We start from the raw sequence: 16,154 nt of genomic DNA, 5'->3' as shown, positions 1-16,154 counted from the left end.
AATCATGCCTGGCTTGTTTACTTTAGGAAATCTCTTAACATTCATTTTAATCAATTGAAAAGAGATGGTTCATCAGATCATAGAATTTTAGAGTCAAAAGGAGCCTCAGAGCTTATCTCATATGACTTTCTCATTTTATGGATGAGGAAACTGGGACCCAGCGAGGGAAAGATGCCTTCCTAGCATTCCATGGCTAATTAGCAGCTGGGCAGAGAACCCAAGTCTCCAAATGCCCAGTCTGGTGTGCTTTCCAGTCTGGATGACTGCCTCACTTTCATACCAATTTAAAGTCTTTATATATTTCCAAATTCAAAAGGCTTATAAAAGTAACTGAGTGAATATAGAAAGAATATCTTCATCAATTGAATGAAAGCTTTCAAGTGCACTTCTGAATATTGACTGGTACTGGATACAAAGCTATTTTGCACATAGTAGACACTCAATAAATATTTGTTGATTGATAGAACTGCTCAGAAGTTAATTTATTTTAAAAAAAAAACCTAAAACATATGTCTAAAATCACAAAAGGAAAGATGCTTATGTCTATTATCAAAGAAAGTAATTCCCCAAAGAAAATAAAATCCTAACTGCAATTTCAGATGTCCTTTCCAAAAATAAAAAAAAAACTAAATGGTGGGATATTCACAGATTTTGCCCGGGGTGCTTACCATATAATTTATTGTCCAAACTGGGTTATTTTTGAAAGTGAAAATAGACATTATAAATATTTTTGTTGAGGCCACAAGTGTAAACTGAGACTTTCCAGGGCAGTTAGGACACATGGATCACCTTACATAGGAAATGACAAAAAGCTTATATTAATTAAGTATTTACAATGTGCTAAGCAAGGCCTTAGGGACTTCCATGCTTTAGTGTCTCTTTTACTGGTCCAGCAGGGAAAGTCTTCAGGGTTTTATCATGAGGTTCAAATATTATATTAAAAGGCAGAGGTGTGGGATCTCATCATTTTCATCTCCTACAATGAAAGGTCCAGTAGTCTTGTTTGTCTACGTTGATAGCAATAAAGATGTTCTATGTGTCTCTTCCCCACTCTCCATTCCCCCCTCCCACTGCAATTTCTTCCACCAAGTCCCTCTTTCCAAAACTTCTCTGAGTGACAAAATTCAGATAGGTTTATTCGGTATTGAATATTTCTCTGAAAACGGCTTCCTGGTGAGGAATGTTTCTTGGTCCTGACAAGAGATGTTGCTGCTGAATTTGCTTTTCTCACTTTTAGTTGGGTTTATAATGGGTGTTGTTGAAAGCAATGAACGGTTTAGAAAAATACCCTTGGTGCTGTGAAATAGGAGCCATTTCCAAAGCTTGTTCAAAATCTGATTATATTAGCAATTTCTCAAATCCATTGTATTAGCTTTGTAATTTGTTTCCATGACCCACGGAATATATTGACCCAGACAGTGACTTTTTTTTAAAGGAAGAGAGAGAGACTTGTTTCTCTTTGGAAAATATAATCTTGGAAGAACTTGGAAACAATAGATTTCTAGATTGGCCTGAAGGGTAAGATCCAAATTGACCCAATTTGCATGTCATTGTCTGCAGTGTAGGGAGCTGGGATGTTTGCCTTGATAGCTCTTTTGGGTTTTAGACAGTTCTTTAAAGTAATAGGCACAGGCTGTGCTCTTAGAAGTTCTTTCTTTCTAAATGAAGGGGAGACATTTGAAAATAGCTTATGTGTTTATTGAACCCAGAACCTGTGCCTAGACCTTAATACCCAATGCATCTCTCATATTTTCTCACCTCACCTTCAAAATGTCTTATAAAGTGTAAACCATGATTTTCCCCAGTTTGCAGGTGAGAAAGCCAGGGCTGAGAGAGGAGCCCTCACCTGGAACAGGCAAAACTATGATTTGCAGGCAGTTTTGTCTGGTTCCAAGGACTGTTCACTTGGCACTTAACTAACCACTCTGCTAGGCAATCTTTCAAGATGCTATTGGATTTATCTCAATATTGAAAGGATTTTCTCCATGGAAAGCCAACCTGACCATCAGTTTCTGGGGGAAGTGACCTGGTTTTATCAAACTCACCACTACCTCTAAGTGTAAACAGAAACATAAGTATACTATCAGCTAGAAATAATAAAATGCTCAATAAATCCCATATTATGAAGGCTTAGCCAGGAAACTCTCAAACAGTCATGTTTACAGCACACCTGGTGAGTATTTTTACGGTACAGTATAAAATCTGCCCTTTTAAAAATAGCATAGAATTGGTGGCACAGAGCATTTATGCCCTTTAAGCTATAAGCCAGAGTTTGTAGAGGTCAAAGCAAACAGCTTCAGTTTCTTGTCTGAACAATAGAAAGCTGAATGGGGACTAAGTATTGTTATGGAATTGTTTTGGCCCAGGGGAAAAATACTGATAAAGAGAACGTGAGTCAGATAAATTCCATCTTCTCTTTGATTTCTACTGTAGAGTCGAGGGCAAACTTCTAAAGAAGAAAACTTTTGTTGAATAAGGTGTTAGCATAGGGATAACCACGTTAGGTTGGCATTTCATCACACCGATATGGCTGGGCCAGGTGGAGGTGACTCTGTAGCCTTTCTCTCTCTCTGAGTTTGAGTTTCCCCTGGAGACTTGTAAAATTTTGTGGGCTTTCTTGAGTCTGGAATCTTCCACACTCACGCCAAGCCACCTCACATTTCATCCTCTGCCCTCTCCTCTTGGCCCGTCTGCAACTCTTTCACAAAGTTTTCAGTCATAATCAGTGACCTCTGGAGCACACGGGTACCCATCACTCTCTACATCCCTCTCTTTTCCCTCTCTGGAATCCTGGTGATCTCTCTCCAATGGCAAAATTTTCCTGAAACCCTTTCTCACAGGTTGGGTCATGAGAAACAAACTGAGATGGAGCCTGGGAGATACTCTCCGGACCATCCCCTGTGAGGCATAAAGCAGCAGAATAGAACAGAGGGAGAAGCTGACTAGGCTGCAGTCACAACAAAGGCTCAGCTGACCCCCTGTGGGACCCTTCTGAGTTGTCCCAAATGGAGGCATGGGGGCTGGGTCTCCGTAAACCAACATCAAATAGCACCAGAGGCTGGCTGCTCTGGGGAGGGCATGGTCTTGGGTGAGGCAGCTCCCCATGACTGAGGGCAGCTCTCTCCTGGGAACGGTCTCAGCTGGGAGCCTTTGGTTGCCAACAGGCCTAGCAGCTGGAGGAATGAGTGTTTGGTCTTACAAGGGTGGATCTGGGTGGGCATGACTGCATCCACTATGCCTCATTGTAGAATTCCCATCTGAGGAAGACAAGACCTTATAAGAAATGAAGGCTGCAAGTAAAGGTAAGAGGAATCTCATATCTGTTCTTTACCTCTACTGAAATGTAACAATAAAAAGATGCTATCAATGTTTTTTTCCATATCTTAAATCAGTACTAATTAATGCTGTACAACTAAATAGTTTATTATTTCTCTCCTTCAGGATCTTCCTCCTGCTAAGCTTTAATAAGATACTGATACATATATTTTTCTTTGTTATAAGCAATACAGAAGTAACTTCTATTGTCTGAGCACATGTTGTATTACAGATATTTATTATTTTATTCAATCATCATAAGACCCTGTAAGAAAAATATCATTATCCCTATTATGGATGGAAAAAGCAAGGTCTAAAGAGAACAAATTACTTGTCCAATTCACATACACATGTCAGAACTGGAGTCTGAATCCAGCTGACCCCGGAAACTCTACTCTTAACTCTATCATTTTATCCTAATATGTAACTTATTTTCCTTTTTGGTCCTCTTTCCAGATATCCAATGCCTCTCTGATTTTTGTTTTCCTTCCTAGTTATGGAAATCCACTTCTGAAATCTGACTGTAGTCCCACACATGGAACTACAGAGAAGACATGGAAGAGATAGTGGGAACTTATACTTAACCTCCTTGGAGTAGCTATGTGGGTAGTCCTCAGAGATCCCCTCCCCCATTCCTAGGCTGGCACACCTGCTGTGTGCCCCACCCCTCCTCCATCCATGATGTGGGACAGTCTCTGTTGGCTTTTCCTCAATCCCCCAATCTCTTGAGTCTTCCCCACTACAACCTCAATCCATACCTCACCATTCTCTCCTCCTCCCAATCCATTCAGTTTCTTCTGATTATTAGTAGGGATGACTACTACTGTTTACAGATTCAGAGTTAAAATTCTCATGAAAACAGAAAGGAATAAATGATCCCTACATCCCTACATCCGTCCCTACATCCTAGAATTTCAAGTACAGGGAAGAGGGATTGAGAAGAAACTACTGTATATGTAGTGACTTAAAAACCATTTTATTGTGTCCTTTTACCATCATGTTTCACATCTTAAACCTGGTTTGGTCGAGACTATATATGTATTTATAATTTGTAAGATTATGACAAAAGGAATCTTATCAAGCTGGCTCTATTCTAACTTAAAATGAGTCACGTGGGCTTTAGAGAAGAAATCAGGATGAGATGCTTGACTGAGGCCTTTTTTTATACTAGAATGGTAGAATTAAAATCTCATTTTTTGAAATAAAGGGAGGATAGATTTTCATCTGTTTGAGATAATTTAATATAACCTACTTGGAGGCAGGGGAGAATGGGGCAAATGATTCTTCTAGTCTTCTCTAGCTCTGTAATTATATTTTCAGAGGGAGAGAATAAAGGTTCCTGCTGCTCCACACATTATTATACATCTTGAAGAGGATTCAGAGTTTAATATTTGTCATTCAGTCACTTTCCTAATTTTATGTCTAATTAGCCAAGAAATTGAAGTTTCAAAAACATTCTTGATTTGCAAAATCCCCACATATATTTAAATTCACAAACATTTTAAAAAATATTCCTTCTGCGTGGGCAGCACCTAGTCAGGGAACAAGGGAAGAAGGATGAAGGAGGTGGGCACAGGCCACTCTCTGGGTGTTCAGAGTCCAGTGAGAAGGGAAGACATATTCACAGCCAACTAACAAGCTGCTGAGTTGAAAATATTGTCTTCATTTAATGGAAACACAGAGGCGGGCTCACTAAATTGTGTTGGGGGTGAGAGGAGCATCGGGGAAAGCTTCACAAAGAGCTGATATTGGAACTGGGTCAACAGTGAGCAGAACCTCACTCAGGGCACATGAAGGAAGGAAGAGGGGAGGAAGGAAGGGAGGGAAAGAGGGAGGGAAAGAGGTAAGGGGAGAGGAAAGTTCCCTGAGTCACCTCTTCACTGAGACCCTCCCCTGGCTCATTGCAATTAACCTTCATCCATTGTGTCTACTCTGAGGGATCTGAGGACTCAGGATGAAAAGCCTGAGGCTCTGTCAGGATTCTTCATTTCAAGGCCATCCCATCATTGCTTCCATCTGCAATTCAGATTAGAAGGCAGCACACCTCTCTGTACTCCCAGCCTCTCCAAGTGTTTGCGTGTGAGGTCTGTACTGCATATCATAAACTCATCATGCCCTAGTCAGAATACTACTTCCCAGGAACCCCCACCCCACAGTGGATTTCTACTGAGAATGATTCTCCTTCTTCCAGGACTGCCTTGTCTCCCTGATCTCTAAAAACAATAGTCATGTTTCTCTCAAGACTGCTATTCCCATAGAGATAAATCTCTCCTCCCACATTGTCTTATTTTGAAGGATGTTAAAAATACCTTTTCATAAATAACTAATAGTATGTTTTTCTTTCCCTTCCAGAGGCTTGACTTTCATGGGCACTATAAGGCTGCAAAGAACGAGTGCTTTGTGGGGTTTGCTGCAAACAGCCACATGACCACAACTCCATGCTCAAGGCCAGCACAAGTCTCCATATGAAGGAAGTGAACTTGAACTTCAATACAGTTCACCTTCTCTTGGTTTCCTAACCACACTCACACTCTTGTGGTGCTCAGACCACCCCTCTTGCATTCAGCTAGTTGTCAACTAATCCCTCTAAACCATGAGTTCTCAACCTGAAGATGTTACCTACACCACTGAGACACATTCTAATGGTATAACTGGCCTACATAGAAATGTTGTAGTGAAGGACCTACTGGCCACATATCAAAGAAGGCAAAGAGCTCTTGGGACTCCTTTAAGAGGAACTTTAGCCAAAATTTTCCAAAGGTAGTGGAAGTTGCCTTTTCTACACCAGTAGATCCTTGCAAAGAATATCTGGACTTACTAACTTGTAGGTAGGGATGGATGGTGGCTTCTTTGACCCTGGGAACAAACCCTGTTCACCACCTTTCTTGAATCTCTAGATATACAGCTACCTAAGGCACTGCTTCTTATTCACAGACCCAAAAGAGTTTCATCAGCTATGAATTTCCTTACCATTCTGCTTGTCTATTTCAGAGCATCAGTCTCTGTGACACTGAGCATTTCTCCTGCTTCTCTGCATCCTCACACGTAAAGTGAACCCATTTCCCTGTGTTCTGGATTCCACCTTGCACCTCTCAGTAACATTGTTCCATAAAGCTATCTCTCTCTTTTTTCCAATATTTTCAAAGAATCCCTCTCTTTGGCTCATGTGGGTCCTTCCCATCACCCAATGTACAAATCCTTTTCACCTGAATTCCTGTTTTCATCTTTCTCTTTAATTCTTTGCAAGTTGACGTCCTTCCTCTCCAGTCTGACATAACTCTTCTTTCTAAAACCACCAATGAGCCTCTGATGGTCAACTTCCACGGACACTTCTCAGTCATCTTATTTGGTTTCCTTGCAGTATTTACCACTGCCGACCTCTTTATCCTTCTTAATTTTTTCCCTCATTTGGTTTCTTCACTGAGCTCCTTGGTCTCCTTTCCAGGTGTCTCTTTCTCCATAGCATCCTTAAATATTGATATTTATTTAAATATTGATATCACGGATCTTTCATCAGCCTCTTCTCTTCTTTAGTCCTTCCTGGGCTGTCTCATATACTCCCATAGCTTAAAATCCATCTGTTGACTCTGAGCCCATATGTCCTACTCAGATATCTCTCCTATGTCCCAAACATAAATGCTCAAGTGTCTAATGCACAACTACACCAGGCCAATCCAGACACCTCAAACTTTCTTCATCCCAGGGTATATTCCCCCTTCAACCTCCTTTACTCTCTCTTTCTGATATTCTTTAAGAGGTGCCTGGTACCACTCTGCACCCATGGTCCTCCTGGATTTATTTCCCTCCTTCAGCCCACACAGTTAACTGACAAATCTCATCAGTGTTCTAGCCTAAGATCTCTCTTGTGCATGCCCTCTTCCACTTCCTATTGCCACTGCCTCCATTTAGGCACCTATCATTTCTTAGATGGAGAGTTTTTGCTGCTTCCTTTTCCTAATCTTGCCCCTCACCAACCATCTACCACAAACATCATCCACCCACCACAAATCTAATTATATCAATGCTCAGTTAGAATTCTCCAAGGTCCCTCATTGCTTAGAGCAGGGAAAACTATGGCCTATGGGAAAAATCTGGCCCATGATCTGTTTTTATACAAACAAAACTCATATACAAACTCAACTCTTCCATACATGAAAAAATCCATAAACAATGAAAAAGAATTAAGTATTTGTAGACAGTATAGGGTCTATAAAACATGATATATTTACTATCTGACCCTTTATAGAAAACATTTTGCTGGTTTCTGGCTTAGAGGATTAACCCATCCTTCTTAGCATGACACAAGAAGCCCTCCAACATATGTTCTCTGTCTGCCTGTCCAGACTCATGTTCTTTAACTCCTTCTTTAACAGAAGGCAATATTAAAATTTTTTTTTGTACATAAGGCTGTGGTTAAAAGTGATATATATAGCCGGGATATCTGGGTTGAATACTGACCCTGCCACTAGTTAGCTATGTGACCTTTGGCAATTTACTTAACCTCTTTATGTTTTAGTTTCCCCATATATAAAATGGAAGGTCCTAATTCAAACATTTCCTAATTCAGAGGGCTTTGGAACACAATTGCCTTAGAGTCTCATTTTATTTGTCCATAACATAGAGGTCATAAAATTGTCTTTTGGATGATAGTTTCTGGTGGTAGAGTGTACCAAAATGCATTTTTGAGAGCTATGTTAAACATATAAGAATATTCTCTCTTGAATAAATCAATTTTTCTTAACGGACTTACCTGACATGTGGTAGGAAAAAAATTCATGTCAATGGAAAGAGCAAATAAATGAGAAAAGGAAAGTAGAGGTATCTGTGAGTAATTTAAAAATTTATTGAAAAAGAGAAAGGATCCCTCTTTAAGAAACAATTATCCCACAATGTATTTGAGTGTTACATAAACTGAGAAGGATCATATATATGTAAGTGTTATGTATATACTTTAGTGCTCATCCTTATCAGATTCTCTTCATTTTATCTCTGAAAGAATGTTTTCTTGCCCTCTTACAGTTAGGTGGGGTCATGTGACCAGCTTGGCCAATTAACTGTGCCATTCATTACTTCCTGGATGAAGCATTGAATTACTGGTGTGAGTCTAGCATTTTCTTCCCCACCTGGATAGAACAAGGAGGGTAATATTCCAGATGGTATATTGACAAGATGGCAGCACCTCTCTTAGGTGGAATTACTAAGTCACTATATGGGGGCAAGTTTCTCCAGAGTGTTGCCTGGAACCACAAAGGATTTTGTGACTGTGAGAAATGAACTTTTGTTGGATTCAATCACAGAGATTTGGGAATTGTTTGCTTTTGTGCATAACCTAGCATATCTTGGATGTCCTCTCATGTCCTTAAGCCAGTAGAATTAAGTGAACGCCCTGGGTGGGTAGAGCAGGCTTCCCAATACTAAGCCTCCCTGTCTGGAGTGCTGGAAGGAGCTGGTCTATTGTTCTATGCTGATGAGGAAGTGATGCCCCTTTGTGATCACTCCTGGATGTTTTCCCTCTTTTAATTAGCAGTTTTTGTTATTGTACTTGGGAGGCAAGGCTCCAGGAGCAAAGGCCACGGCTTTAATGATAAATGCCTCTTCAAACATTTCTAACCTGAAAATAAAATAACATAAAACCTTGCAAATGAATGTAGTCGTGAGCTGCAAATGTCAATTCTGCCATTGTATGGATTTAAAATCAAATGTAAACAATGTTTGAGGGAACATTGACCTGAATTCAGTCTTTTTTTCACACTGGTAATTAGTTTTGCAGCAGCAGGCCCCGGCTGAAAGCTGGGTCAGGGCTCCCTCCCCTAGGAAGCTGAGAACATTCTCACTGCAGCCAACCACAAGACAACGCCTCTGGGAGGTTGTCTGCTGAGGCTGCCACTTCACCCACTTCTGGTAAAGGGCAGGTTTCTTGGCAAATTCTCCCTTACCTTGACTTATGGGGAGTGAGTCTAAATTCTTTCTTCAGTGTGGGCAGTAACTAGGGTAGAGAAACAGAGGCTAAAATTCTAGAAAACAGACCACAGGCAGACTTAACCAATATTGGGAATATCAGAACTAAAAAGATATCTTAGTGGGGAAAAAAAAAAGGTAAATGGTCATAATGTTACATACTTTTTTTTTTTTTCATATTCTGGAGCATAGTATTGACTACTGAAGTCAAATTATCTGAGGGTTCCTTATTTTGATTTTTATCCTGCAGTTTCTTCAATAATCAGAACTTTTGGTAACACATTTTCCTGATTAATAAAACAATGGGTAAGGATGGATCTTTTCAAAAATATGGGACTGAATGGTCGGTTTAAATTTCCAACGATGAGCACCCTCATTTTAGGCCCAAGGAACAGACATCCAATTTTGTGTAAAAAGCACAAACTAGTTAATAAATGAGAATTTGAACCTGTGCAGCTTTTACTCAGAACTTGCTATAAATGCTGACCTGTCCTTGTGACTGGCCATGCCATTTCAAAGTTCATTTGAGAGCCTTTGGTTAGGAAAATATTCTCAGACCAACAAGATTATCCTCTCTGTTTCTAACTCACAGAACCAAAAGAAAATAAGACTCTACCTAATGAGGTGGAAAAATCATTTAAAAATCAGATAAATCCCGAAGACTTCAGTATTAACAATTTATTATAGTATTCACTAACCTTAGGCAGGCTGGATAGAAATGTTCTCTAAAGTGCTAAGTAGAAATAATTTAATGATTTCAGTTTAATTCCCTGTTGCACTGAAGTCCATTCTGGAATGAAAAAATAAAAACCATCAACATACAGTATATTAAAGGTCTGAGTCTCAAAAGCAACTCTAATCTAATCTTTAGCTGGAAAAACAAAGTATCTGAAAATGCATCCTGAGTATAGTGGAACTTCATCATTCTTGAATCAGTCTGCCTTTATAATAGCCAGTTCTTCTGTTATGACAGTGAATTAAAATACCATTCTTTGCCTTAACAACAGAAATGAATAAGAAAAATAAGAAATTTAAATGACTTTCTCGAATCAATTCTTTGGCTTGCTTTTTCATATCTTCTTTCTTTGCTGAGGCCTTAAATCTGATATCCTTCAAATAGGACAGAGAAGAAAATGGCTCTTACCTGCCTGCTCCCTTCTTCTCGCATCTGATCCTTCTGGTCTTTGCTCATCATTTTTTTCAGGTCATTACATCCCTTCTGGATTAATTTCTTTAATATCCCATTGGCTGGGCTGCCAAAACTCATTTCTTCATTATTGTTCTTTGCTTAAGGGTGGCAGTTGCTGAATCCTCCGCCACATCCCCTTTGATCTGCCTTGGATTTTATTTTTTTATAACATCTATTTCTTTTTTCTTCCTTTGTTTATCCCAGTGGCAGAAAAAAGAGGATTAATTATATCTATGAAGCCAGCACTTCTCTTTGTGTCAAAGTACTAGGAAACAGAACACATTTATCTCAAGAAAAAGCATGTCTCCATCGGTTGCAATTGGGGGATCTAAAGTTGGACGTTGGATTCACTGAGGGCAGTGTCTCTGTTTGCAGATTCTCTTGGTGACAAGTGTCTGCGGCCTAAGTCCAACTCCTAAATAAACCTCCTTGTCTCTAACTCGGCGTGCCTCCAAACTCATCCCAGAATAATCTTGCTAAAACACAAAAAAGATCTGTTACTTCTTAGTCCCAGACATTTTGTGGGCTCTCAGTTGCATTCAGGAGAACCCCAACCCGTTTAGAATAGCATAAAAACCACTTTGTTTTTTCCTCTTATTTCATCTCTTCCCATTCTCTCTCCGTCAATTTTCCTATGTTTTAGTCATACTGAAACATATGGGTTCCCAGGCTGGGAGCATCCTCTTTTATCTCTGAGCTTTTGAACCTCTGTTCTCTCTCGGGAATGCCTTTCTCTCCTTTGTCTACTTGGTAAAGTCCACACACTTTTTAAGACTCAGCCCAAATGAGAAATCTTTTCCCATTTTCCCAAGACCTAGAGTGTCCCTGTTCCCAAAGCCCTTTATGTTTGACTCAAGTGTTGTGCTTATCACGTTCAATGTCAGTATCTACTAGCCTGGATAATTCACTCTGTTTTGAGCTGCTTGAGGACAAGACTCTGTCTTATTTATCTTTGGGGTCTCCATGCCCTTTTAAAGAGCCAGGAATATCATGGTGGTTAGAAAATATTGGGTGCTCAGATAAATGAATGAATGAATGAATGATAAGTAGTAAAATAACTCAATATTTCTCATTAGTTGCATGGCACAAATTATGAATCACTCTAGTTCTATTTTTCTTTTGGGTAGGTGAAAGAGTATTCCCAAATGTAGGTTCTTAATAGTTGTGACTGCTCTTATTCTAATTAATTCAGACTCATACTTTTAATAATATAAATAGATTGTGTACACAGTCTGAATTTATCAGAAAACCGTGGCTTCCTTTTTATAATTTTATGGAACTTCTCATCTTTTTCCTTGATAAGCCACACTTCTGTTGGTTTTCTGTAGAGTAAGTAGGATTTGGACCCTGTTCATTTTAAGAATGTCCTTTTCCCTTCTGAGTCCTAAAGAAAAATTGAATTAATAAACTGAATTTATCAAGGTAGCATTGGTTTAAAACTTGAGGTCATACCATTTGTACACAATTTTTTGCCTATCTTTTCCTTTATTTCATTTTATTGTTTTATTGTCAACATTGTACCATGTTATGAAATATTCTAGATAAATATAATTATTAACTGCATACTACATCACTTTTTGGTCATAATCTTCCTTTATTTTCTTTTTCCTACAGTCATCATCACCTATTAAAATATCATTTCATTAAGCTTTTGTCTCTATGTATGTATACTTTTATGTATTTATATATTTGTACTTGTCGTGATATAAAATGTATTTTTTATTATGGATTAGAGTCAAAAAATTTGAAAGACACAGAAAACTACTTATAAAGTAGTTCTGAAACTACTTATTGCCCTTTAAGGTTTTTGTTTCAAAGGCAAATCAGGTTAAGATGAGCATCAAGGATGGCAACTTTGAAAGATTTCACAAGTCTAAGGTATGTGAGTAGAAATTAGGATAGTCCTACTATAGAATAAGCGTATTATACTTGATTTCCTTGTGTGACTTATGGAAACTGTATTGATTATTTTTAAACTCACTGTCCCTACCTGTATTAAGCCTCCTGACTTGTTTTACCTCCCTGAGTCCCTGTCCCTTTGCCATTCACCACCATAGATTGGAGATCCCTCAAATGAGGAGCCCAAGACAATGAACTCAGTTCAACATGGTGTTATTTCTACCTTTGGCCAGCGAGCCTGGACCCTCTGCTGTCATTCCCATTGGGTCCTATACATTGTCACACCTGTGGCATGTCTCAGAATGAGTGGCTTCAAATCAGGATAGTGGTGCCCACTTTAAAAAATTTCATCCTATGTTCCTGCACAGCAGTATGATCACTGATTCAGAAGATAGATATCTTCAGAACCCTTGAATCTTATATTCCTGCATTAACATCTAGCACCTCCCACAGACACATGGCCTAGTAACTCCTCTTGACTAAGTTTTCCACAGTTCATCTCCATGATTCACCATGGTAGCAATTTACAGTAATGAGCCATGAGCTGACACCCAGGGTGGGTGAGAGAGAGGCAATGTTCAATCTACAGCAAGTGGCAGAGTACTTGAGGGATACATTCTCTGCATTCTGAAAGCATCTTAATGATCCTAAGTGCTTTGGATGTTTAGAGGAAGTTCAAAGGCACTGAATCAATTGTACATCATTTAAAAAATACAATACATAAAACTTGGGAGCTGAAGGAAAGGTATCTGTTTTTCTGCAAAGACTAAGGAGGTAGCTGGATAGAAGAGTGTTGAAGTAATGCTTTTGTTTCCTGGAAGCACAGGGTAACTGCCTGTTTCCTTATGTTTTGATGGGTGTGTTTCATGTGTACCTGGGTAAGAAGGAGTATATCCAGCCATGCTTGGGAATCATAGAACATCCCAGAATATTATTTTTTCAAATGTCTTGCATTCAGCAAAACATCAAACATATTTAGCTGAATGCTACTTCATATTTAGTTTTAAAATTGATTCATATATAAGAGGATACAAAATCTACATGATTCCAAAACCTTTTGCATTTTTTTACAATAAGGTAGTTGAATAACTTTAGAGCTATGTCTTTTATAACAAATTATTTGTTTAATGATAATGAGAATGAAAAATCTATAATTATTAGAACATGGCCATTATTACCATGTAGACTGAAACACTTAGTTCAGAAGGTCAATTTCTTATTATAAGAAGACAAGCCTGTAACAATTTGATGAATTGCATTTTCCTTTCTCTCAGCGTAGCCCTTTAATATGGCTTCATTACTGAATAGAGTAGAGAATTTTAGTGCCGGGAAACTGCTGCCAGCTCTTTTTAGATCCATACCTATGTGTTTCTCTGTTACCCATGGAAGGCATCTGAGCATCTACAAAGTGGAGGGGACATGGCCATTGTCTTCAGCCAGCACTGGGTTTCAGTCCTGGCCTTGCTGCTGACTGGTTGAATGGCCCTGGGCAAATCACTTCACCTCTTTAAGACCTACTTTCCTCACTTGTGGAAAAAGCACAATACCGTTCCTGGTGGTGTTCTTGTGAGAACTAAATGTTTAGTACATTTACTAATACCTAATACCAAAATACCTAATACAGGGCCAGTTAGGAGCAGAGACTCAGGGCATAGCGGTGATGGTCTCAGAGCTGCTGCCCTGATTGCTCTCCTCAGGTGATGGTGCAGAGATCAAGGCAGAAGGTGTTCTGCTTTCCTCACCTTGGGCACTGCTGTCTGTTCTCTGACCTGCTGCCATTACCTTGTTTGCTAGTCCAGCAACGTTGCCACTGTGCTCTTTAGATGTCAGACAGGCCCAAAACCTGTTCAAAATCAACTGTGTCCCCGTTGATGACCGCACAACAGAATTGTTCTCTCTGAAGCTCCTAATCCGAATTTCCTCCCTCTGCTTCCTTTGCCTTGCTGTGGCTTCCTCACTGTGCTTCCCACTCTCATCTTGTTGGCAAAGGTCGTTCCCTTCCTGTACTGTAGGGGGTGGTTACCTGAGAGGGAACACAGTCCGTTGTATAAGATACATTCCCCTCTCTCTTTTTATACTGGTTCAGGACCTACAATTATTATAAGAATACTGAAGGTATGGAGGCCAGAAGTTAAACTATGTCTGTGTGGTGGACAGACTGTAGACTGAATGTAGAGGTGGAAAGCTGGTGGAAGTCTCTGTTGCTTACCAGTGGGTCATCTTTTTATCACAAATCTGGCCTTCCTCCCCTTGTCAAGAGACCAGCCATAAGGGAGAGGTCATTCCTGTGATATGATATGACATGATACAAACAGTCAAGCCCCAACATTCACAGATTCTGTATTTGTGACTTTGCCTCCTCACTAAAATTTATTTGTAATTTCTAATCAATACTCCAGTGCTTTCTCTGGCATTCACAGACAAGTACAGAGTAAGAACAATTCATGTCCTCCTAAGGACAAGTTTCCACCTGAGGCTGAACTAAGTGCCCCTCTGTTCTTGTCTCCTTCTTGTATAGAAGGGACCAAGGGGTAGAGACCAGAGGCGGCTGTGCAGGACAGTGTGAGAGTCCCTGGCTCTGGGGCCACTGGACCAGATTTGAATCCCAACTCCGGCAGTGTCAGTGGAGCGGCTGTGGGCAACCCCTCAACACCTCTGAGCCTCATTTTCTCTTTCGTAAAATAAAATAAAGAATCTACTGATCTGAGTTGCTTTTAGAATTTATGATCTATGTGATATACATATACATTTCCTAGGAGCAATGATTCAGTATTCACTGACTCACTAATTCAGTGTTTGCAGAAATTTATAGAACATAACTACCACGAATAATGAAAATCGATTGTTAGATGTATAGTGTGTGTGTGTGTGTGTGTGTGTGTGTGTGTGTGTGTGTGTCTCCCAGTAGAAGAGGCGACAGGGAATGATACTCTGAATGTCTTCAGGTACATTTCTATCAATAGGCTCCACTGATGCATGACCTGAGACAAGTTACTTTACCTTTGTGCCCCATAGTTCCCTAATAGGTAAAGGTAGGGTCAAGGTGTCTGCCCTCCATAACAAGAGCCTGTTGTGGGGATAAAATGTGTTTAACAGACATGAACTTCCTTAGTACCTTTTAAAACACTCTAATAATGGAAGGCAGTATTATTATCTAGCTCCTGTCTGGGCAGCAGGAGCAATCAGGAGGCTGGATGGTCATTCTACAGGAGCTCTAGTCTATGGGGACTGTTCTGGTCTAGCGTTCATACATTCATTGATTTATTTATTCAATCTTTCAACAGACTCGCATTGATAACTGATTGTATGCCTAGGTCTAAATGAGATGTGCAGGATGTAAATGAATAAGCAAGATCCATTTCTCATGATTCTTACTGTGGAAGAAGACAAACATGCCACATGTACTCTAGGACTGGGTACTCCAGGCTTCCATTCTTCCCCTGACCCAAATTCTTCACATGGCCCTGGGTCTTCACCTGACTGTAGGACTCTCCCATATTTGTACCAGCTGTGTATTTGTATGTGCTTGTGTGTGTGTGTGAATGGGTATGAGTGTGCTCAGAGGTAGGAATAGGCATGCAAATACCCTGGTACTTTCACCAGGTGCAATCTGACATCTATCAAAATTCCTCTTTCATTAATGCTTATTCCCTGGGAGTCTCATGGAATGTTTTGTCTTCTCTGGGGTCTTAGTCATATTCCTTCATGCTAGAGCTACCAGCATATGGAAATTCACACATATCCACATGGTGATTCTTGAGAGTTGAATGCATCAGCTGAACAAACTGCATGC

At 39.8% G+C, this 16,154-nt stretch overlaps 1 long non-coding RNA gene across 1 annotated transcript in view; it reads right to left on the bottom strand.

The window, feature by feature from the left end:
- Positions 1-10,546, bottom strand: part of LOC132593706 (uncharacterized) — a 71,127-nt gene extending 60,581 nt beyond the window's left edge. The window contains exons 1-2 of the long non-coding RNA XR_009559486.1: positions 10,418-10,546; positions 9,972-10,063 (exon numbers count right to left, since the gene is read on the bottom strand). This is a non-coding gene — a long non-coding RNA (uncharacterized lncRNA). The remainder of the gene's footprint in view (positions 1-9,971; positions 10,064-10,417) is intronic.
- Positions 10,547-16,154: the final 5,608 nt, after the last annotated feature.

The sequence above is a fragment of the Globicephala melas genome, chromosome 17 (assembly GCF_963455315.2).
Source record: "Globicephala melas chromosome 17, mGloMel1.2, whole genome shotgun sequence".
Classification (NCBI taxonomy): Eukaryota; Metazoa; Chordata; class Mammalia; order Artiodactyla; family Delphinidae; genus Globicephala; species Globicephala melas.
This window is presented reverse-complemented; position numbering and strand designations above follow the sequence as displayed.